Source organism: Aquarana catesbeiana, linkage group LG01, assembly GCF_042186555.1.
Source record: "Aquarana catesbeiana isolate 2022-GZ linkage group LG01, ASM4218655v1, whole genome shotgun sequence".
In the NCBI taxonomy this organism is placed as follows: Eukaryota; Metazoa; Chordata; class Amphibia; order Anura; family Ranidae; genus Aquarana; species Aquarana catesbeiana.
Window position 1 is genome coordinate 643622299 of NC_133324.1, and position 22604 is coordinate 643644902.

Genomic DNA, 22604 nt, shown 5'->3' on the forward strand with positions numbered 1-22604 from the left:
AGTGTAATAAATCGGGCTCAGTCAGTAGTCATTATAAAAAGGTTATGCTTTGTGGATTTGATTGTATATACACTTGAAATGCAGTGAGAAAGTCTGTTTCATATTTGATCATACATGTACTATAGATGTTTATGCATGCCTGGATAAGATCAACACACAGCTGTAACTACTGCCAATGTCTTGCCACATCCAGAGGTTGCCAACACATACATACTTTAGCTCTTGACCAGTAAAATTGAAACAACAAGTTCGACATAAGGTGGACACACAAGGTCAGATTTGTAGCTAAAAATGATGGTCAATGAGAGATCTGTCAAATGTCTCCGGACTATTAGACCAGCTGAACCTCTACATATTTTTCTTCAACAACTCAACAACTATTAAAAGGGTTAGTCCGTTCAGAAAATATTTTTTTAAACGCAGTATTAAACCCAAAACAAAAATGTAATACAATATATAGCACCTTACCAAGCTTTAAATGTGGTGGCTGTATTCGTTTTCTTTTTTAGACTTTTTCTTTTCACCTTTTGATCCAGCCAGTAACTTCCTGTCTTAGGATGTCTCCATTTTGGATGAGGGAGCAAAAGAGAAACATTTGGACAGTGTGACATTGTCATTCTGGGGAGAAGGTAGTGTTACATGCACTAGCAGATTTAGATGGGCTTGACTAACAAATTAAGGCTTGGTTCACTGCATTCTACCTGCAGAAACATGGGGAAATACGTTTCTGACTCTTTTTTATAAATTGTGCCATGTTTGCCGATGCGGGGGTGCCATTAAAGCTGGTCATAGATGAATCAGTTTTCTTCAATCAGCCAGCAAGATGAAAAAGAAACGGATTCCTCATCCACACATGCAAAGTGAATGGAGGAATTCATCATGTATATTGACGGTGGGGATCCCTCCGCTGCCAGAATACACTGACCAGCACTGTAGCCAATTGTCTGCATGGGCTGATTTGAAGGAAAATGCTCCAACATTCCTGTTGAAGAGAAGCCAATCATTAGATCGACTTCTCTCAAGCAGGAATGGCCATAGATGGATTGAAATTTGGTTGGTCCTTGATGAACTGCCAGTTTTCCGATCCATCTATGTCCAGCTTAAGAATTAATGGCACCCCCGCACGTCTGCTAAAGTGCAACGTGTTTCTCTGCAGGCCGAACTCTAGTTAAAACACTTTTAAGTAGTTACAGCAACAGTTTTTTTTTTTTTTGGTGAAAGGTTTTAACTACATAAATAAAATCTGCCCATTGTAAGCACCCCTGTCAGTGGTAAATCATTTGTCTCAACACTACAACTGCAACTTTTGCTGGACAGCTTGGTCTGTTAACCACTTCACGACCGCTCACTGTATATATACGTCATTTTTTTAAAGATGGATATCTCGGTAACGGCAGCAGCTGCTGCCACAACCGAAATATCCATCTTTACAGCGAGCGGTTCTGTACACGATAATGGTGGTCCCAGCGGCGGGTTCGCCGCAAGATCACCGTTATCGGCGGCGGGAGAGGTGCCACCCCCCCTCCCGCCGCTCTCCCGAACCCTCCGCCGCTTACCGGAGCCGTCGGTAGCAGCGGAGGAGATCGGGACCTGTCACCGCTGAGGTACTGAGACGAGTGAGGCCAAGATGGCCTCCACCCGTCTCTATACCATGTGACGGCCGGAGCGACGTCATTACGACGGCTCCGCCCACTTCTCTTAAAGGCACAATTTTTTTTGTGTCATTTTTTTTTAAACGACTTTTTTTTTTTTTTTTTTTTTTTGCATTTTAGTCTAAATATGAGATCTGAGGACTTTTTGACCCCAGATCTCATATTTAAGAGGACCTGTCATGCTTTTTTCTATTACAAGGGATGTTTACATTCCTTGTAATAGGAATAAAAGTGATCCAAATTTTTTAATTTTTTTTTTTTAAAACAGTGAAAAAATAAATAAAATAAAGTAAAATAAATAAAAAAAAAAAAAAAAAAATTTAAAGCGTCCTGTCCCGACGAGCTCGCGCACAGAAGCGAACGCATACGTGAGTAGCGCCCGCATATGAAAACGGTGGTCAAACCACACATGTGAGGTATCGCCGCGACCGGTATTGCGAGAGCAATAATTCTAGCCCTAGACCTCCTCTGTAACTCCAAACATGCAACCTGTAGAATTTTTTTAAACGTCGCCTATGGAGATTTTTAAGGGTAAAAGTTTGACGCTATTCCACGAGTGGGCGCAATTTTGAAGCGTGACATGTTGGGTATCAATTTACTTGGCATAACATTATCTTTCACAATATAAAAAAAAATTGGGCTAACTTTACTGTTGTCTTATTTTTTTATTCAAAAAAGTGATTTTTTTCCAAAAAAAGTGCGCTTATAAGACCGCTGCGCAAATACGGTGCAAAAAAAAGTATTGCAATGACCGCCATTTTATTCTCTAGGGTGTTAGAAAAAAAACAATATATAATGTTTGGGGGTTCTAAGTACTTTTCTAGCAAAAAAACCTGTTTTAAACATGTAAACACCTAAAATCCAAAACGAGGCTGGTCTTTAAGTGGTTAAAGAAAGTAAATCATTAACAGAGTTATTGGCAAAAAAAGTGGAAAAAACACAAAAAAACCCCAAAAACACAGTACAGTATTTGTAAGCTGCAATGGGGTACATTTTTGTTTTTGCTTTTTATGCCACTTTAAATATAAAGCCCGGCAGGCTGAGTCAGCCCCTGGTTTCTTATATGTTATGGATACTATAACAATGAGATCTTCCTGCAATAATTCCTGACTGTTGCTGTCCGCCTGGGAGTTTTGGGCGTTTCTGACCACCTTTGTGTGTTCAGCTGCTCCTTTTGCCTTCTCCATGACACACAATAAAAGCCATTCAGCAGGGAGAGTGGGAATCCCTCATAATGGCCACTGCATGTATGCAATCCCAGAAACTCAATTGTGGATATTTTACCAATACAGTCCCTGAGAGATATAAGAAATAGTCAAGCGGTCTACTTCTTCAGCCTTTTAGAAAAACTGAAATATCAGTCAGTTGCACTGATTGTTTATTCATTTCTTACAGGTTTGAAAATTAAAAAAAAACTGTATTTAGTACATGTGAGTTAACTGCTTGGTACAGATGTTATACACGATGCCTGAAACATTTGAATTTCATGTAAATTAATAGTCATGTATGGTTATTTCCAGAGACAAAAGATCAGTGAACAATGTAAAATGACCTATGTTTTTTGACTTTGGTATATCTAAGTATGTAGTTTGTGGTAGGCAGTGCAGCCTCTGTGTCAGGCCTACTTGCTTTATGTGTATAGAGCATTTGCATTTCTGTATTTCCACAAACATTTAAAGTTGAACACATAAGCTGTAATGTTGTAGCAGCTTGCTCACCATAGCTAAAATGACCATCTATTCTATCTTAAAACATGCCATAAACTGGCAAAGTGTCTGCGAAGTCTACCTTTAGAGTGGGTATAGGCTGTATTTTTCTGCTATGAGGACCAGTTACTGTACCTAAGACAGCTGGCTATGTGCTGGGTGACTGGTGTTGTCACCGTCATCCTGTAGTTCCTTCATAGGAAGTTACCAGCTGCTGGTACCCCCCTCTTAGTTTGGCCCCATTCCAGCCCACTCCAATGCCTCTCCTCTTCTCCATTGCAGGAGATGTTATGAATACCAAGATATCATTCAACAGTGTGCAAGACATCATTTGTGCAAACCTAAGCTGGCCATACATGGATTGAAGTTCAGCCGGTTCAGCAGACAAAAAAAATAAATAAAAAGTGCTTACCCTGACCTCAGCTTCCACCTACTTTCTAGAGCACCAGATAATATCACTGTACTTTACGACTGGCAGCACATTGCAGAAATGAGACAGCAATGAGGCACAGTGATGTCACTGATGGGGCAGAAATCAGGTCAAGGTAAGTTTTTTTTTTTTTTCCACAAAACTTTACATTTTACAGTCTTGACCAGGCATTTTGTACTCAGAGGTGGGAGCTGTCAGTGAAGGTGACCTTGTATTTTCATGCATTTTCTGACTTAATGTTATGATAATCACCTGCCCCCACTATAGGTACCCACCCCACCCCCTTGCAACGTCAACCCCGCAGCATTTAAAACTTACATGTGTGGCTGTACATAATAGTCCTCCTGATATTTGTAGGAATTGTTGTCTTGGTTCTGGCAACTGTAAAAAATCAAAGAAGCTCCCCACTCCTGCCCATACAACCTAGTGTAGACTTGAAAACTGCCCCAGCCCATGGATCTATGCCAAAGCCACATCCCCTGAAATAGTTTGCTCCTCCCACTGAAGCTTAAGGTACTCAAAGGTTCACTTTAAAGTCCTATTTAAAATGGAGCTAAAATTTTCTGAACCTAATGCAAAAAGGTAAGCAATGATGTGGAGGCTAACTAAAAATCATATTATATTTTCCAGTCACAGAGTGAGGGAGGGGCATATTGTTGCTTTGTCAGGATCAGTATAGGAACCTTAGGATCAGTTAGCCGGCTAGTATTAGGTACTGCTGCCTATATTGCCCATGTAAGTATAGAATGTTCCTGACAAGATTTTAGTCTGTCTATACATTCTAAGCGCTTGGTTAGTTTTGGTGAATCTGATCAGATGAAACATGATACCTGTCCATCTGTTTTTTATGACAATTTTTTTTCTAAGTATAAAAATAATCACTTCATTTGGGCGCTTGTCAGCAAGTTCTGACCAATGATTCATGGCTGGGACCTGCTGATCGGCAAGGTGCAATCACATCCCAGAGCTCTGTGTTGGTAAACAATACAGAGCTCTGTACAGAGAGAGCGACCTGTCAGTTTCAGAAACTGAGAGATCTTTATTAAAAAGCAGCACACACACATATTACATATAGTTAGGCACACTTTTAACCCCTTGATTGCCCTAGATGTTAACCCCTTCCCAGCCAGTGTCATTAGCACAGTGACAGTGTATAGTATTATTACTGATCACTGTAGTATTGTCACTGGTGATGTCAGTTCCCCCCCAGCGTCAGTTAGTGTCAGATTATCCGCTGCACTATCGCAGTCCCATTATAAGTCGCTGATCGCTACCATTAGTAGTATTAAAAAAATTAAAATTCCAGTATATATAGCATAGTTTGTAGGCGCTATAACATTCACACAAACCAATCAATATACACTTATTTGGATTTTTTTAATCAAAAATGTAGCAGAATACATTTTGGCCAAAATCTATGAAGAAATTTGATTTTTTACAATTTTTTTTATTGAATATGTTTTATAGGAGAAAGTAAAAAATATTGGGGTTTTCCAAAAATTTCAGCCTTTTTTCATTTATAGCACAAACCAGAAAAAAAAAACAGTGGTGATCAAATGCCACCAAAAGAAAGCTCTATTTGTGTGAAAAAAAATTATATAAGTTTCATTTGGGTACAGTGTTGCATGATCGCGCAATTACCTGTTGAAGTAGCACAGTGCTGAATACCAAACAATGGCCTAGTCATCGAGGGGGTAAAATCTTCTGGAGTTCAAGTAGTTAATAAGAACTCCAGTTTTAAGGGAAAAATAGGATGTTAAAATGTGGTGCTGTTAAATACCTAACATTCTTTCTTTTAATAGTTTTCAAGTTATATTACAGCACATCCCTGGAAATGTTGAGCTTGTGCCCGCCTATTCAACTTTTTATTTATTAACCACTTACTGACTTCCCAATAACACATTTATTTCTACAGGACGGCCACGCTGCTCAGGATCACTTATATACACTACACTGAATCACCATCTGTGCACACATTAACACTTTGATCGCCCCTGATGTTAACCCTTCCCTGCAAGTGTCATTAGTGACAGTGCATATTTTTAGCACTGGTCACAGTAATAATGTCACTGGTCCCCAAAAAAGTTTCAAAAGTGTCCGATTTGTCCGCCACAATATCGCAGTCCCACTATAAGTCGCTGATCGCCGCCATTACTAGTAAAAAAAAAAGGATAATAATTCCATAAATATATCCCATAGTTTGTAGACGCTATAACTTTTGCACTAACCAATCAATATACGCTTATTGTGAATTTTTTTAACAAAACTATGTAGCAGATATGGCCTAAATTGGTGAAGAAATTCGATTTTTGCATTTTTTAATTGGATGTGTTTTAGAGGAGAAAGTAAAAAATAGTCTTTTGGTTTTGAAAAACTACAGAGGTGATCAAATACCACCAAAAGAAAGCTCTATTTGTGGGGAAAAAAGGACATACATTTTATTTGGGTACAGTGTGGCAAGACCACGCAATTGTCAGTTAAAGCAGTGCAGTGCCATGTCGCAAAAAATTGGCTGGTCAGGAAGGAGGGTAAATCTTCCAGAGGTGAAGTAGTTAACAAAACAGAGCATACCTCACATAGAGCAGAATAGGGAGATTTGCAATATGGGAGCAGATTTTCACTGAAAAGTGGTAAAGTTCTGTTTTAATATATTACATTTTGTGTAGCATATTAAAAAAATATAAAAGATACACTTTTTGTCGAAACAGTCCACTCAAAAGAAGTATCTCATTTATATGTAGAGCCTGATAGGCTGAGTTTTCCCATGATTTATATCTCCCTGCAATTGTTTCCATATTTGTTCCTGTCCACCTTTGAGAGTTGGGCGTACTTAAAAATCACCTTTTATGTTCCCTAGAATAGGAAATAAGTCAAATATCCAAGAGGAATGTTGGGATACCTTTGCCTCTGAAAAACATACATTTAGATAAGCTGATATATATATATATATATATATATATATATATATATATATATATATAGCAAGGTCCCAGGCCTCTTTAGGCCTAATAGTTACCTCCAGAGTTAGGGACAGCTGACATCTTTCTATGTAGAGTGGGTTACAAGGCATGGTGGGTGTAGTGCAAGGTATATTCATGGGCGCCAGACACTTCTTGAATGCAAAGAAATGTATTTTCTCTTGAACAGAACTGGATGGGTGAGAGGGTCTAGGGCCAGGACACCCTTTAGTAGTTGCAACCCATGCAGGGAAAGGCATCCAGCAGGACACCACATCTGCATGAATAGGATCACTGTCTCCAATGGCAACAGTCTTATAACAGTTTCTAACACAAGTTGTAACAAACTTTTGTACTTCCTCCACAATCGCCTCTTGTAGATCTTCACTCCACTGAGCTCCCAGTCTCTCTCACTAGACTTGCTGATCCACTGCCACTGGATCTCCTGAGCTTTTCCAAACTTCTCACTGAGTATCTTCCACAAGCGTCACTCCGCTTCCCTGCTGGGTTCCTAGCTTGGCACTCACAGATACTCCTCAAGCGTCACCCCACTGGCCTGCTCGGTCCCTGGCTTGGCACACAAAGATGCTCTTAAAGCGTCAGCTACGCTGGCTGGGTCCCTGGCTTGACACCTGCTGAAGTTTCCAAATTCTTCCCCATCCATAGTTGGTGAGAATACTGCTTTGGTACTTGCTTCAGCTACTCACTGTGGTCCCTGGTAATAAGGTGGTTGGTCCCTTAGTGGCGATGGCTTCCCCTCTACCTCCGACCATGACAGGCTCCACGGCCGGCAGAACCGTCACTTATGGTTGGACTGCAAGTCACAGTCCCAACCCTACACTGCTCTCTTGCTTCTGGATAGGCCCTCAGACAGCCTAGCAGCCAGATGTACCCAGGATAGGCCTCAGACTCTGGCCTAGCAGCCCGGGGCGGCACAACACACGTTCACCCAGACAGCCGTCTAGGTGGCACAGAACCCTGATCACCTGACCTCACCCAAATAAATAGGCTCTCCCAGCAGGCCAAGGGACCTAAGAAGATCCCTGCCCATTGGCTGAGATACCCTATCTACTCCTAATCTGTCCTTGCAATGTCCTTGTCTTATATAATATCACCAGATACCTGGCCACCTAGTGACAGAAGAGAGAAGTGCAGCAATTCCAGAATTAAGGTGGAATCAATTGATCTCCTATTAATTGGCCAAGGCAACTATACCTGGCAGGTAAATTTACTAGCAACCCTGCCTAACCATCAGGGTGCTACATATTTATATATATATATATCTATATATATAGATATATATATAGATATATATATATATTATATATATAGAGATATATAGATATATCTATATATATATTATATATATATAGATATATCTATATATATATTATATATATATATATAGATATATAGATATATATTGTGGGTGGTTAGCTCAAGTGGGGATCACCTTCCTTGTGAAAAAAGTAGTCCAGACGGGAGGTTTCCTTAAAATCTGATTTGTAGCCAATTTTTTTTTAAAAGGTTGCATGTACAAAAACAAACAAAACAAAACAGAAAGTAAATCCTTGCCATCCAGGCACTAACTAAACATTTCAGGTTTCCTAACTCACAGGTGAAGGGCTTCTCCCAGTCACTAACAGAACAAATATAATGCAAACCCTTTCTTTCTCTCACAAAGCAAACTTTACATCAATAGCTCTCTCAGGTTTTGGCTTCCTGAGTTCCAGGACCGGATTCCAACTCAGTTCCCTGCATATGAATGCATGCGAGGTGAAACATAACATCCACTAATCACCTTGCCTTTCATAATGTCACATATCCCCCCCCCATTCAAGCCTCTTCGGCTGAGTAACTGTCCAAACAAGACAATGGGCACGGGAAAGGGCATCTGCATTACTCTGAAAATTATCAGCTCTGTGCTATACTGTCAAGTTGAAGAGCAAAGAACCACCTTTGACACATGACAGTTTTTTCCTTGTTGTTACACATCCATTTGAGAGGGGCATGACCAACAGGTAATGTTTGAGGGCATCCAAGGCCCAAACATTCCATCTCAACAATGACATAGTTTTTCTCGGGTCTGTTAAGCTTTCTGCTAAAGTAGACAACTGGATGCTCCTCCCTGTCTCTGATTTGGGACAGTACATCACCGAGTCCCACATCAGAGGAGTCTGTCTTTAACACAAACTCCTTTGTGAAATCTGGGGTCATGAGCACAGGTTGTGCACAAAGAGCGTGCTTCAACATTTGAAATACCTTCTCTGCCTCATGATTCCACTTAGTCATGATCGACCCTCTACTCTTCGTCAAATCTGTCAGTGGGGCTGCAATGGTGGCAAAATTGGGTATAAAATGCCTGTAGTATCCTGTGATCCAAAGAAATGCATGAACTTGCTTTTTATTTATAGGTTGGGGCCACTTTTGAACTGCCTCAATCTTATTGAGTTGAGGCTTGATAAGCCCTCGGCCAATAACGTAGCCAAGGTATTTGGCCTCCTCCAAGTCTATGGAACACTTTCTGGGGTTATCAGTAAGTCATGCTTTCCTAAGGGAATCTACTACTGGTTCCACCTGGGGCAAATAAGAATCCAAATCTGGGCTGTGGATAACTACAATGTCCAAATAGGCGGCTGCGTATTGGCAATGTGGTCTTAATGTCTTGTCCATCATTCCCTGGAATGAGGCAGGAGAACCATGCAAACCAAAAGGCACCTGCTTATGATTGAAATGAAATGACCCCTCAGGGATAGAGAATGCTGTCTTTTCTTTTGCAGATTCTGTTAGGGGTATCTGCCAATAACCTTTAGTCAGATCTAGTAGTAGTTATGTACCGGACACTTTCCCAATCTGTCAACAAGCTCGTCAACCTGAGACATTGGTTACGCATCAAATTTGGACACACTGTTCAGCTTCCTGAAATCATTACAAAACCTTAATGTTACATCTGGCTTTGGAACCAACACCATTGGACTGGACCAGTCACTGTGGTTCTCCTCTATCACGTCCAACTCTAACATGCTTCCCGCCTAGCCTCGGGTATTTTATAGGGCTTTACATTTACACGAACATCTGGTTCTGCAATTATGTCATGCTGTATAACTGTGGTCAGTCCAGGTAGGTGAGAGAAAAAGTCTCTATTCTTACTCACAAACTCTTTAACATCCTTCTGTTGGGATACTGACAAGGTTTCAGCTATGGCTACCTCAGGTGTCCTTTTGGGGGGTCGGCACTGTCAGTAAAGTCTCTCTGTCCTTCCAAGGTTTCAGTAGATTAATGTGATATATTTGCTCTGGTTTCCTTTTCCCTGGCTGGTTAACTTTGTAGTTTACTTCTCCTACTTTTTCTATAATTTCAAAGGGACCTTGCAGGGATTTACTCACAACAGTGGGGACTGGTACAAGCACTCTATCCCAATGGTTGAAGGTCCAGGTCTTGGTACCATGGATACAAAATCCTTCTCTGGGCTTCCTGGGCTTGCTCCATATGTTCCCGTACAAGCGGCATGACAGCCGCAATTCTATTTTGCATCAGTAAGATATGCTCAATGACGCTTCTATAGGGCGTTGTCTCTCACTCCCACATTTCTTTTGCGACATTTAGCAATCCCCTGGGATGTCTACCATACAGTAGGTCAAAACATATTGCGAACATGAGGTATGGCAGCAAAAAATCCCAATTCTCCCATCTTTGTCTACTACCTTATATAACAGGTTTTTGAGCGTTTTGTTAAATGTCTCCACATGATCACCAGTTTGGGGGTGGAAGACAGAGGTACGGAGATGGGAGATTATGAACAACTTACACAATTCTTTAGTAACTCTAGACACAGTGCTGCTGACCCCAGGCAGTCTTTACTACTGGTCCAACCAGATCCATGCCATTTCTTTCAAAAGACACTTCAATTATTGGTAACAGTACCAGCGGACTGCAAAAATGGAATGATGGTGCAGAATACTGACACTCTGGGCATGACTCACAATATTCTTTGACATCTGCATGTACCCAGGCCAAAAGAAACCCTGGGTTATTCTCTCCTTCGTTTTCTCTATACCCAGATGTCCACCCATTTTATGACCATGGGCTAAATCTAATACCATACGGCAGTAGGGTTTGGGAACCGCTATCTGCTCTACCACATCCTCCCCTTGCTTTACCACTTGGTACAGCAAGTTTCTTTTTAACCACGTAGAGAAAATACACCCCTACATTAGGGTCAACAGGTCCCCCATCAATCATTTTAATGTTTTATCTGGCTCTATTGAGTTGGGAGTTTCTTAGTTGTTCCATACAAAAGTCATCTTTCCGGACTTCTAAGTCAGGCGCCACATTCTGTCCACTCTCATTATTAGAGTCAGAGATAATTTATTGTTCATTATCCTCAAGCTGGGGGCTGGATTCCAGTTTCCCCTGCTCCCCAGCCACTGCAGAAAAAGAAAAAGGATTTACCCCTTCTTTGGACACACCAACAGTTTCCCTTTCAATTTTGAAATCAAAAGGGTCCGGGGTGAGTTTTGGTGTTTCCTCAGCAGGGGGAGCTCTATCCTCTTGACTCCTTTTGTTTTCCCACAAACTCCAAAAGTGGAAATCTCTCCCCACTAGGGCTTAATGAGGCAATGAGGGTACAACCCCCACTGAATGTGTCACAGTGCCCCAAAGGGGTATCGATCTCAAGCACAGCAGTCTGGTAGCGACATGTGTCACCATGTATACAAATCACCCCAATAGTGCTAGGGTGTAACTTTGCTGGATTTACAAAATCATCTTTGACTAATATCACAACACTACCAGAATCTAGTAGAGCAGTGACATGCTTTCCATCCCCTGAAATCACATTTGTTTCATCTGCAAGTGTTATCTTCTGCGGGTAATAGCTGGCATGCACCATTTTCTGTTCCACCGGCAATGAACCTGCGGACCCTTTCATTCCACCAGGGCCTTCCGCAAACAGGTGATTCGCCTCCTGCTGTTGGTGATTGATTTCCTGCTGGGTTGCAATGGCCTGGCGATTCGCCTCCTGCTGCTGGCAAGTAGCCTCCTGCTGTGCTGCAGTGGCCTCTGCGAACTGGCATTTGGTTTCCTGCTGCTGGTGATTGGTTTCCTGCTGGGTTGCAGTGGACTGCAGCAGGGCTCTTATTACATCCTCCATCTTTCCACTTGCTCAGGAAGTGATGTTCACGCAGCACCGGAAGTGACGTTCCATGTGGATTAGCTTGCTGGTCGGGTGAGATACGGAGTTCATCATTGGGTCTGCCGTGACTATGATATGCTGGCTTCCAATCACTAAACCAATGCATTCTTTGTATGGCCTTCTTGTAAGTGCAATACCATTAGGACTTTAAGGTTTTTAAAAAAATTACTTTTTATCATACCTCATTGCACTATTGGAGTTCTTTTTTCCTTTGCATATGTATGGGAATCTCTTTCCTATTGGATGTTTGGATCGAATGATGGGATATCTACAGCCCTGAGGGGTACAATGCTCTTTTTGCTGAACATGAGAGTGTGAGGCAATTATTGTTGGTGAGTGTATATCCTGTAGGGGAAGTGGAGACACACCTAGTTATCACTTGGTGTGGTGTGAAATCACTCAATCAATTGACTGTTTATCACGGATTATCTATCTTATATTTCATCCGGATTTGGATCTATTTTTTATGGACCATTTTTTATGATTATGTACTTTCATTTACTGGGTGTTTAATTGCATTATTTTTTATAATTTTTAATGTTTCATTCACATAGTTAATTTTTAATGTTTCATTCACATAGTTAATTTTTAATGTTTCATTAACATATGTATTGTTTGCTCAGCACCACTATTTACCTGGTTACTTTTCCCCTTTTATGGTAGATGTGTTTTTTGCTCAGGAAGTTGACTGCCCAAATCCATCATATGTGAGGGGTTAGCTCAAATGGGGATCACCTTCCCTGGGAAAAAAGGTAGTCCTGATGGCAGGTTTTCTTAAAATCTGACTTGTGGCCAGTTTTATTTTAAAAGATTGTATGTAAATCAAACAAAACAGAACAGAAAATAAATCCTTGCCATCCAGGCACTTACTAAACATTTCAAGTTTCCTAACTCACAGGTGAAGGGCTTCTCCCAGTCACCAGCAAAACAAAGATAACGCAAACCTGTTCTTTCTCTCACAAAGCAAACTTTACATCAATAGCTCTCTCAGGTTTGGCTTCCTCAGTCCCAGGCCAAGAACAAACTCTTGCTCCAGTCCTCCTTTATTTATACCACCTGCTGATGGTCACAAGTGGACCGTAAAATCTGGTTTGGAACCAACCCTGCCAAGGTGGCTTGTAAAACCTGGACCGGATTCCACCTTAGTTTCCTGCATATGAACACATGCGCAGGGAAACAACGTTCATCAATCATCGTGCCTTTCATAATGTCACAATATATATATACACTTGGTATTACTGGAAGAAATATCTACTATTCATTATTATATGAAGAACAAGACTCCATTGTATTCTAATGAGTCAGTTACAAAATTGCATTTTATATATATATATATATATATATATATATATATATATATATATCCCAAACTGTTTTTTCTTCATGAGTAGCTGCAGAAAGAAAGGGGTCTTTTTTTCACTGCTAACTTTAAGACAGATTTTAATATCTTTTTTGTGAACATATATTTTATGATCTACAGTCTTCAGGAGTTCTGTAAAGTAATGTTGTGGAAATTGGTGAATTCTGGTGGAAGACTGCTTCTATAAATATTTATGAGAGCTCACTGAGGACTGAAAAGCTTTTGAGGACTATTTTTGTTCACATAAATACCTGTACTCCTCTGATCTTATACAGCAACTCTGAGTGCCTCCTAAACCACAAATAGACAGGGCACAAATTGGAAATACAGCATGTGTAGAACATGAGGTATTTAGTATTCATGAAAGTGCCACAAAAACATAGGAAACCTTCAACATCTACCACAGGAATTAAATCATAGTATAACTCTTGTTGTCTGGGCTAAAGCGAGCCATAGCTGAGATGTAATGGCTTGAGTGACAAAGTTCCAAAGAAAAATTATTTCTGACAGACATAATACCAGCAAATTGTCAGCTTAGCAGAATAACTTTTTATGGCTTTTGCAAGTCTTCCAAACCAGCCCTATCATTACTGCAACATTGAATGACAGATCCAAATACTTTGCAAACTGATCTTGTTTCATATAAATATTCGGTATTGATGGAAACTGTAAGTTGTATAAACCAGACCCACTGATCTTGAGGAAGACTTGTTCCCAAGAATTGGGTTTTTCTATGCTATCACTATTGTTCTCGTCACCCTGAAATATGCTTGCTCGGAGGTGACAGAGCGGACACAAGTATACCCTAGAGCAGGGCTCAAAATTTCCTGAGCCACTATCCAGGCCTTAAGAATTACTTGCCGTCAGTTGCCCTACCCAACCCCTACCCTAAGTTCGCCTCTAAACACGTCCTCATAAATTATCTCATGAAATTACAGTGTTAAATGTTTTATGCAGAATTAAGTTCCAAAAATAAACATTGACAACAACTTTAACAATATTAACATAAAGCATATCAGTACCCATCAGTGCAGCCTCATTAGTGTCCATCATTGCAGCCTCATCAGTGCCCATCAGTGCAGTCCCATCATTGCAGCCTCATCAGTGCCCATCAGTGCAGCCTAATCAGTGCCCATCAGTGCAGTCCCATCATTGCAGCCTCATCAGTGCCCATCAGTGCAGCCTAATCAGTGCCCATCAGTGCAGTCCCATCAGTGCCCATCAGTGCAGCATATCAGTGATGCCTTATCAGTGCAGCTTACCAGTGCTGCCTCATCAGTGGCCATCAGTGCAGCATCATCAGGGCCCACCATTGCAGCATATCAGTGTCTATCAATGCAGCCTCATCTGTGGACATCAATGCAGGCTTATCAGTGCCCATCAGTGCAGCTTATTAGTGCCCATAAGTGCAGCCTCGTCAGTACCGATCAAGGCAGCATGGAGGAATCGGGAGGAGAGCCAGCTGGATCACACAGAGTGGGGATCCCCCTCTGAGACACAGCTTGTGTATGAATTGCCAGCCGCTGTCAAACAAAGTCCCACCTCCTGGACCAGCATTGGACCTGTGTGTTGTCTATCATAGTAGCCGGTGCAGGAGGCAGGGCTTTTGTTTTACAGCAGCCGGCTATTGAATATACAATCTGTGTCTCAGCGGGAGATCCCCACTCTGTGTGATCCAGCCGCCAGATCCTCCTGACAGTTTCCTGGCTGATCGCTTCTGGCATCCGCGGTGCGCTCTTTTTTACAGGACATCAGAGCGCCCCAGGGGGCAGCGAGCAGCCCTCCTGGCCACCCTGATGGCCGCACCGCTTCTGCCAGAAGCAATCAGCCAGAAAACTGTCAGCCTAGTCCACTCCTGCTCCGCACTCACCCTCCACTAATTTCCACTCACCAAATGCGAACAGGCAAGTGGAAATTTTAAGGGCTGCCCTAGAGGGGGCTAGATGATATGGAAAGGTTCTGCACCTCATTCAGATGTCAAATCCCAGAAGCACACATTTGCCAGTGAAATAACAGAAAGTTACATTTTCTTGTCTAGGCTTGGAGAGTTAAGACACTATTTTATGCTAAACCTAAAGCCCAGGGGACCCCCAGGCAAAAATGAACTAATTTGAGCACAATCACAGATACTTGGTCACTGCACTTTACCAGCAATGTTAGTTTATACACTTGGACATGACAGATTATCATTTGTAATTGAAGTTTCCAACTTTCGTGACTGTGGTACATTAATCACTGCACATTATTTGAATTCCATCAGTTCTAGTTCCCCATCAGGTCCGCTTTTCTTCTGATTAACAGCCCATGGCAGTGGGCGGATCCATAGCTGCTAATCAGTCCAATAGCTTTCAAACAAAAGTAAAGCGGACCTGATGGGGAACTAGTCTTTCAGTTCCCCATCAGGCACTTCCCACCCAGTGACAAAACATGTCCCAAATACAGGCATTGCCCGTATTTGGGTAATAATATCATATGTAGCCACCTATATGCTATATTTACATTTAACTTTAGGGTGGGGAATCTCCCAACTGACAGCTGACTGGAGCCAGAGATCTTAATTTCCGCCAATTTCCTAATTTGTGAACTGTCAATAACTCTTTAAGAATTTGTCACTGAGCTACTTAAAGAAAAAGTTCACCTTTGGGAACATGTTACATGTTTGACCCGATTTTAGGGTAGAACATGTAACATGTTCCCAATGCTGCAAAAGCCACCCATTGCCCCCCCCCCCCTCTTGGCAGCAATACGAGGAGAAGTTCTGCCCACACGGCCATGCCGCTCCTGATGACATTGTGCTGATGAAACGCATAGGGCGGGGCTTCCAGCGTCATTGCGTCACTTCCTGTTTGGTCCATGGAGCGAACGAGCTTCCCGGACTTCCTGCTTTTTAAAGCCTATTGAATTCTTACTAAATGTAAGTGCATTTCTGAACGTTTTTTAATGGAATAAAGGTCAAAAACGTTATTGCGCTATGGGATGTCATTTCTTTCCACATACAACTGAGAGGAAGGGGCTAACTGTGTGAAGGAGAAAAGAAACGCACCAAATGTGAACCTGTAGCCTATAATAAGCTGTGAATGCGCGATACCCCCTTGAGGGGAGAGCTCTCTGGTGAGTGCAGTAGCATGAGGGAAGCACAGAGTGGAACACCTGCACCAATATATATCTGTTACAAGCACGGTAAAAGAGCACCTGTCACCTTGATTTTTGATTTTCACAGATTTTTGTTTACATCTTATAATATTGACTGACCAACGATGCCAGGGCTTGACTACTTATATACTGGTCATTTTTACCACTACAAGAGTCCAGTGGCTGCTTGAAATTGATTTTCTTCATCATTACAGAGTTAAATGTTCGCTTCAACTTTAATATTAGCACTCATCACTTTATTAACAGTATATGAATTTTAATGGTTGATTGTTTGCACATATTATGAAGGTAATGTTTATTCACTGTTTAGTTTATCAGAAATATCAGTCACTTTACCAAAATCATCAATTGCTTTTTTATTTTGAAATGTATTTATTTGATGCGTTGGCTTAAAGAGTATACAAACCACTTAGCACTTTTGAATAATTAATTTACAACACACACCTGTCGTATCAAAGAGCAGCGCCATACCCACTATCCCTCTAAATCTTCTCATATAAGACCCTACCCAGTAGAGCTGCACGATTCTGGCTAAAATGTGAATCACAGTTTTTTTTGCTTAGAATAAAAAGATCATGATTCTCTCGCAATTATACAAAAATATTGGGCTAACTTTACTGTTACATTTTTTTTTAATTCATTGAAGTGTGTTTTTTCCAAAAAATTGCATTTGAAAGAACGCTGCGCAAATACTGTGTGACATAAAATGTTGCAACAACCGCCATTTTATTCTCTACAGCAGGGGTCTCAAACTGGCGGCCCTCCAGCTGTTCCAGAACTACAAGCCCCATCACGCCTCTGCCTGACGGAGTCCTACTTGTATCTGTCAGCCTTGCAAAGACTCATGGGACTTGTAGTTTTGCAATAGCTGGAGGGTCTTCTGTTTGAGACCCCTGCTCTTGGGTCTCTGCTAAGAATATATATATATATATATATATATATATATATATATATATAATGTTTGGGGGTTCTAAGTAATTTTCTAGCAAAAAATACTGATTTTGACCTGTAAGTAAATGTTTAAAAAAATGCTTAGTTTTGAATTGGTTAAACTGACCTCATTAACAGACCAAAGCTCATCCCTTTGATCTAAAATAACTAAATGGTACTTTGTTTATAGTTATCTCAGTGCTAAGGAATGTTAATAAGCCATGCTGGCTTTTTTTATTTTTTTTGACAGCTGAGCAGAGAACGGCTCTGCACTTGTTACATAGAATCGAGGAAATGCCTGGTTAAGATCGTGAGAGGGGTTGAATCGAGATCATGAATTTTTAATGATTTATCGTGCAGCTCTACTATCCAGGTAGTTGTCTCAGTAGAGGCTGCAGCTCTCATAACAACACACAATTAACCATCTGCACGGAACACCCCCAAAATTTCTCTAGAAGTGGATGATTTGGTTGGTATTTTAAGACTAGGTTAGTGATGTAGCTGGGGGCAGAGTTATTGTTAGTATTTTGAATTTCATAAGTTGGGTAAATGGCAGTCAATGGAGGGATTGGCAGAGAGGGGTAGCAAATACTGAACGGTTGGTAAGGTCAATGAGCCTGGCAGCAGCATTCATGATGGACTGAAGGGGGGAAAACCTATTTAACGGTAAGCCATTGAGGAGGGGGTTGAAGTAGTCAAGGCAGGAGATAACCAGGGAGTGAATTAGGAGTTTTGTGGTTTCATTGGTTAGAAAGGGATGTATTTTGAAGATGTTGCAGAGGTTGAGGCGGCAAGCTTTGGAAAGTGATTGGATGTGGGGCCAAAAGGAGAGTTCAGAGTCCAGGATAACACCTAGCATCCTGGCATGTGGGTATGGGTTGATGGTTGTGCCATTGTTCTTGACAGAGAGTCAGGGGAAGAGGCATGTGGGGGAGGAAATATTATAAGCTTGGTTTTGGACAGGTTGAGTTTGAGGAAGTTGTGTAACATCCAGACAGATATGTCTGTTAGTACATTAGTGATGCGTGAGGAGAGCGATGGAGTGGGTTAAGGGGTGAAGAGACGGATTTGGGTGTCATCACTTTAGAAATTATATTGAAAGCCATGGGAGACTATCAGCTGACCCAGGGAGGATGTGTAGATTGAGAATAGGTGAGGTCCAAGAATAGAAACTTAGGGGACCCCAACAGAGAAAGAAAGAGGAGAGGAGGAAGTAGAATTGTAAGTGACATTGAAGGTGCAGTGGGATAGGTAGGATGAGATCCAGCGAAGACCACAGTCACGGAGACCAAAAGAGTAAAGTTTTTTTAGGAGGGGGAGGAGGTGGTCAACTGTATCAAAGAATCTGTATCTTTTTCCATCCATCTTCTCTTCATGTGACCAATTTCCAAGTCTCTCCTAATGAAAATTCCCCCCTAAATACTGATGCTACAACCACCTTGCTTCAATGTGGAGATGAGGTTGTTATGGTGATGAGCAGTGTAGTCTTTTGCTTGATAGTATTTTTCTCTAGGGCCAAAATGTTTAACTGTGGTCCTATCAGACAAGAGAACCAATGCCCACGCGTTTGCTGTGTCTCTCACATGGTTTTTGGCAGTATGAAATAAATTTTATTCAGTATTGGCTTTGATCTTATTGCTCTTAATAACTTAATAACCAGTTTTGTGGATCCTCTGAGTTATAGTTAATCCATGGGTGGTTTCTCCTATCTATGGTTCTCTGCAGCTCCTTCAGATTTACATCTGGCTTAATAGCTAATGCCTTCCTTACCCCATCAATGAGTTTTGGTGGTTGGACTTCCCTAGACAGAGTCACAGTTATGCCTTTTATTTTAGTTTTTTTGTTTTATCAACATATAAATTAAATAAATCTCTAATACTCCAGGGGACCGATAATAAATTCATTTAATATACTGTACTGTATACCCATAATAAAAAAAAACTTCTATATGTTTTTTCCTATTTTGATATTATGGAGAATTTTTTTATTTATCAATGAGATAAAATCCCAATGAAAACTACTTAAAAGCCCTGGGGTTGAACATGTATGCCAGGCACTGTACATTTTTATGTGCATACAACTGACCACAGTTGTATGTGGCCATCTAGCTTGGTTTATCTTTTTTAAAATGAATAATGTTTTCTCCAGTTTTGAAATGGTAATTTCTTAATGTTTGCTTGAGCTTTGCTGCATCTCTTAAAAAATATGCATAAATGACAGTCATAGAGATAAAATTTGAGACATCTAGACTATTCTGTAGAAACTTTCGCTATCATGGATATTAAAATTGTATTTTATGCAACATGGAAGATTTCATGCAATTTTGGAATGCAGAGAAGTGCTCATCACGTATAGTTTTTCTCCTTGGGTTATTATCTTCAAATATTCTGCCTATGTTTATTCTGAATAGCAATGTGTTTGAAGAACTGTTTTCTAGAAAGCCTAATATTTATTCATTGCCCATCATCTGTGCTGCTGTCAGCCATGAAATTCAGCTGAAATTTAAAATTGCTTACATTCCGTTTCTCAACCAAATTACATAAAATTTTGAACACAGCAAAAATGTTTAACTCCTTTGGCTGCTTTTGATGGTCGGGTATAGGGACAGATTTCAGATATCTGAAAAAGACACAACCATTGTTGTTAACTGCCCTCTAAAATGCATTTAAAAGTGAAGCATTTTTAAACATTTTGGATAGATCAGAGAATATTCTGTCAAGTTTTTATTGCGAGAATAACCCCTCAATTTGTCCTACCAATCAAGGTCACCAAAATGGAAATTGAGGTAAAATCCAAAACTATACATTGGTACCAGAGCAAGAGGTAAGGGTCAACCTTCCAATTTGAACAAGTGTTCTGTGACAACTGGCCAAGGTGGGGATTACCCTAATCCTTAATTTTATGGAGGTTTTCTCTCATTTCTTGTTGTGTCTTCAAGACAGAAAGTGAAGGCTTAATGGTTATAATACAGTATACTAAATAGACTGCAGCAGTACACTGCAGGCATCTAGCCAAGCTTACAAGCAATAATCAAGAAGAAAAAGAAAAAATGGGACTTTAAGTGAAGTACAGCTAAGAGCATATAAAGAATTAAAATCACATGATCGTGGAATCCAAAAGCATAACCATTGAGTCACGAAAATAACATGATAAAAATTTGTAAAATCTTAACAATTTATCATGCATGATGAAGATATAATTCATAACCAAACTATGGATAATAGATAAATTGGTATATGATAATGCGATAATGCTAATTCATGAGCAACATGATTGAGTTGATAACATAATACAAAACCAGTCTATGGGTAATAGAAACATTGGTTCACGATAGTGCAATTATGTTAATACAAAAACAGAGACAATCATGTTGATAATAACAGTAAATTTGTAAACATTGATGTTGAAATTGATATCACTTATTACGTAGTCTCAAGATCACATGATTTGGTGGTGTAGCATAAGGTTACGGCCCTACGCGGTTATGCTTTTGGATTCCACGATCATGTGATTTTAACTATTATTATGCTCTTAGCTGTGCTTCACTTAAAGTCCCATTTTTTCTTTTCCTTTTTGAATATTGCTTGTATACAATAGGAATGGAGGCAGATGAATTTATCCATTCATTTCCTCATCTAAAGTCCCAAAAACCCCTCTCCCTCCATTGCCATCTAGCCAAGCTTGCACATACCTTTACATGGCCACTGCCTTGAATTTAGAATCACTGATTGATAGTCCCAACTTTCAACACTTGCATTCAATTCACTTGCTCCTACCTTCCACAATTTTCTTATTGGCGCATAATTATTAAACTATCCAGCAGGAATGTGTTATGTTAAAAATAAAGTAATTCAAATTACACCTCACTGCGTTTCAAAATATTAACTTGACATTCTTGTGATCAGAATTTCTTGACATAGCACAAGCATTTATATATTCTTCTTTGTTCTTATTTAGTACCTTGAGTACTTCTATTTAATTTCCATCTGCTTTTTAAAACTTTAATGACATCCTCTATAAAAGTGGAGAAATTAATTGCGGGGTGATTTATACCTTGAAAGCTAAGATGATAATGACACTGGGTTATACATATAATTTGAAATCACACCACAAACATTCAAAAATAGTGTAGTATGTTATGTCTTTTCAAGATGTGACATCTGAAGATAGAATTTAAACATTGAACAGGACATTATAGACATAATGATCACAATTGTAAATTTTGCAGACTTTTTATTGGATTGAAAAATAATGACAGTTTTTTTGGTGTCAATAAAATATGTTTTTAAACATATGTTAAATTTGGCTGGACAGCAAGTTGACTTGGGAATTCAGTATACATGAGTTCATCAATACATTTGTACTACAGTATCTCACAAAAGTGAGTACACCCCTCACATTTTTGTAAATATTTTACTATATATTTTCATATGACAACACTGAAGTAATGACACTTTGCTACAATGTAAAGTTGTGTAAATTTGCTGTCCCCTCAAAATAACTCAACACACGGCCATTAATGTCTAAACAACAAAAGTGAGTACACCTCTAAGTGAAAATGTCCAATTGGGCGACCATTATTTTCCAGCACCATCATTATTTTCCAGCACTGCCTTAACCCTGTTGGGCATGGAGTTCACCAGAGCTTCACAGGTTGCCACTGGAGACATCACGGAGCTGATGGATGTTAGAGACCTTGCGCTCCTCCACCTTCCGTTTGAGGATAGCCCACAGATGCTCAATAGGGTATAGGTCTGAAGACATGCTTGGCCAGTCCATCACCTTTACCCTCAGCTTCTTTAGCAAGGCACTGGTCGTCTTGGAGGTGTGTTTGGGGTCGTTATCATGCTGGAATACTGCCCTGCGGCCCAGTATCTGAAGGTAGGGGACATGCTCTGCTTCAGTATGTCACAGTACATGTTGGCATTAATGGTTCCCTCAATGAACTGTAGATCCCCAGTGCCAGCAGCACTCATGCAGCCCTGGACCATGCCAGTCCCACCACCATGCTTGACTGTAGGCAAGGCACACTTGTCTTTGTAAGCCTCACCTGGTTGCCGCCACACAAGCTTGACACCATCTGAACCAAATAAGTTTATCTTGGTCTAATCAGACCACAGGACATGGCTCCAGTAATCCATGTCCTTAGTCTGCTTGTCTTCAGCAAACTGTTCTTTTTTTCAGATCCTCAGAGATTTCTTTGCCATGAGGTGCCATGTTGA

The 22604-nt window shown here is 40.4% G+C and overlaps 1 protein-coding gene across 16 annotated transcripts in view; it reads left to right on the forward strand.

The window, feature by feature from the left end:
• BMPR1B (bone morphogenetic protein receptor type 1B) overlaps window positions 1-22604 on the forward strand; it is a 700361-nt gene that overhangs the window by 268491 nt on the left and 409266 nt on the right. For 4 of the 16 annotated variants that reach the window (XM_073601126.1, XM_073601109.1, XM_073601130.1 and 1 more), the window contains one exon: window positions 3641-3903. The exons of the other annotated variants lie outside the window; for them this stretch is intronic. The gene's annotated coding sequence lies outside the window, so the exon portion shown is untranslated. The remainder of the gene's footprint in view (window positions 1-3640; window positions 3904-22604) is intronic. 16 annotated transcript variants of the gene reach the window in all.